We start from the raw sequence: 2318 nt of genomic DNA, 5'->3' as shown, positions 1-2318 counted from the left end.
CTTTGTGAAAGCTTTGTTGATAAACACACGCATACCTAATGCCTTAAGCATTAGCTGATGTTACTGTGTCGAGACAAGCCTCCCTCCAGCCACCTGTGCCCCAGGTACACCTGGAACATGAAGCATGCCTCCCCACCCCTGTTTCCTAACCTTGCGGGTTAGGAAACAACAGCTCTTGCTTTCCTGTGGGTTTCTGAGGCAGGCATTGTGAGAGAAGTTAGAAGGCGATGTGCTGAACTTTGCCAGACACCATGAATCATGCAGTCAGCACATACCTCTTCCCCTACTGATTTCATCACAGCTGAGCTGTGGGAAGGGTGACAGAAATAACTCTCTCCAAGGAGTAAGAGAAGACCCTGCAGACAGCTAACCCCTGAAAGATAAAAACAGAAAGCTGGGGTGTGCCTGTGTCTCCACAGCATGGCTGAGGCTGGCAGAGACCCCCAGAGGCCACCTGCTCCAAGCCCTGCCCAAGCAGGGCCACCCAGAGCAGGCTGCCCAGGGCCAGGCCCAGGCGGTTTTTGGAGATCCCCAAGGAGGAGCCCCCCCAGCTCTCTGGGCAGCCTGTGCCAGGGCTCCTCACCCGCACAGCACAGCAGTGCTGCCTGCTGCTCAGAGGGAGCCTCCTGGGCTCCACTTTGTGCCCGCTGCCTCTTATACTGCTGCTGGGCACCACTGAAAAGGGCCTGGCCCTGTCCTTGAACCCTCCCTTTGGGTATTTACGGACATTGATGAGATCCCCCTGAGCCTTCCCTTCTACAGGCTGAACAGCCCCGGCTCTCTCAGCCTCTCCTCACAGGCTAGGTGCTCCTGCCCCTCGATTACATTAATGGGGGCCCGTGACAGGATTCTTTCTGCTATGTCCATGTCTTTCCTGTACTGGGGAGCCCTGAACAAGAGAGGCGGACATACCGTAGCATCCTCCTTGCGCCAAACCCTCCTCCAGCAGAGGGTAGCGCAGCACACACACGTGTGGGAAGTGACAGTGCAAAATGTTAGAGCCCTGGGCAGCAAACAGCCCCGTCCCAACACCAGCTGGGGAGGATGAACCTCTGGATTCATGCATGTCCTTCCCGTGGTCACAGTGTGCTCTGTCATGGGGAATGGTATTTCACCCAGCACCCCTTCCCCTCCCCAGCTCTTCTCTGTTGGCTGGAAGGTCTCTCTGAGTACAGACGAAGCTCAGCAGTGCCTGGTGGAGCAGGCAGCAATGTGAACATGGCAGCGAGGCCAAGCTCTGGGCTCACCCATTGCAGGGTGGGTGAGCGCGGCCTGGTCTGCTGCTGAGGCCAGGAGCGCGAGGAATGCCGTGCGTGGCAGGCTTTAACCCTGTGCTATGACAGGATTTAGAAATACCTGAATGAATTCACACCCTGGACATGTTTTTAAGTTGTGACTTTTTCAGTCCATGGGGTAAGCTGGCTGTCTTTCTCGTTTGCCAAAGGTTTACAGAAATCGGGGTCAGTCCACAAGTGCAGCGTCACAAGCGGTCTCTGCAGGCACGAATTTCTCCTCCTGGGGCCGGTGGCAGTCTGCTCAGCTTGGCTTGGTCTTTGCCTCGCATCTTATCTGCCCCTCGTGCGAGACTGATAACCTTTTCAAAGCAAAGACTGACGGCAAGGACTGGATAACACGGCTCTTGTGCCTGTCTGCGTAAACACCAGGGGCGGCACAGGAACAAAGAGCAGCCCCTCTTCAAACAGCTGTGGCAAAATTAGCCCTGAAAACTGCAACTCCTGGAAAAAATTGATGTTGCACGTAATGCAATCAAGTCTGAGGGGTTGTTTGTGCCCTTTGGCATCCTGTAACTTTGTGAAGAATCATCACTGCTGCTTAGGTGTTTGTGAAACCAGTGAGGCCTTTCTTCACCGCGTTACAACGATTTGAATAGCACCGTGTTTTGGGCTTAAGTCCTTTCAGCATGCCCTCTCAATTCCTGCCTCAAGAAGCTGTAAAACATTAGAGAAAAACAATATTCATGCATGAAAGCTGATTAGGAGGTGTCCTTTTGGCACCACACCACCCAGTGCCAAGAAACTAAGGTATTTGCCCAGGTCCTTCCACCTTTTTGGGCAGCAGGTCAGGACAAACTGCTCTCTGTGTGGGTATTGCACAGGCTGGCATCCCTGCTGCTCTGCTCCCCCAGCTGCCTCTGTAAAACCAGAGGAGCCGACACGGGGATTATGTTGGCCGAAACTGCAGAGCAGCAGGTGAGGGGATACATGAGCAGAGGGATTTAGCAGGCAGGAGTTTCAGGGCAAAACCAATATGCACTCAATACAGCATGTATTTTACTTTTGAAATTCAAAATGGAAATG

Source organism: Anas acuta, chromosome 1, assembly GCF_963932015.1.
Source record: "Anas acuta chromosome 1, bAnaAcu1.1, whole genome shotgun sequence".
Classification (NCBI taxonomy): domain Eukaryota; kingdom Metazoa; phylum Chordata; class Aves; order Anseriformes; family Anatidae; genus Anas; species Anas acuta.
The sequence above is the reverse complement of the archived record's forward strand: the minus strand, read 5'-3'. Positions refer to the sequence as shown.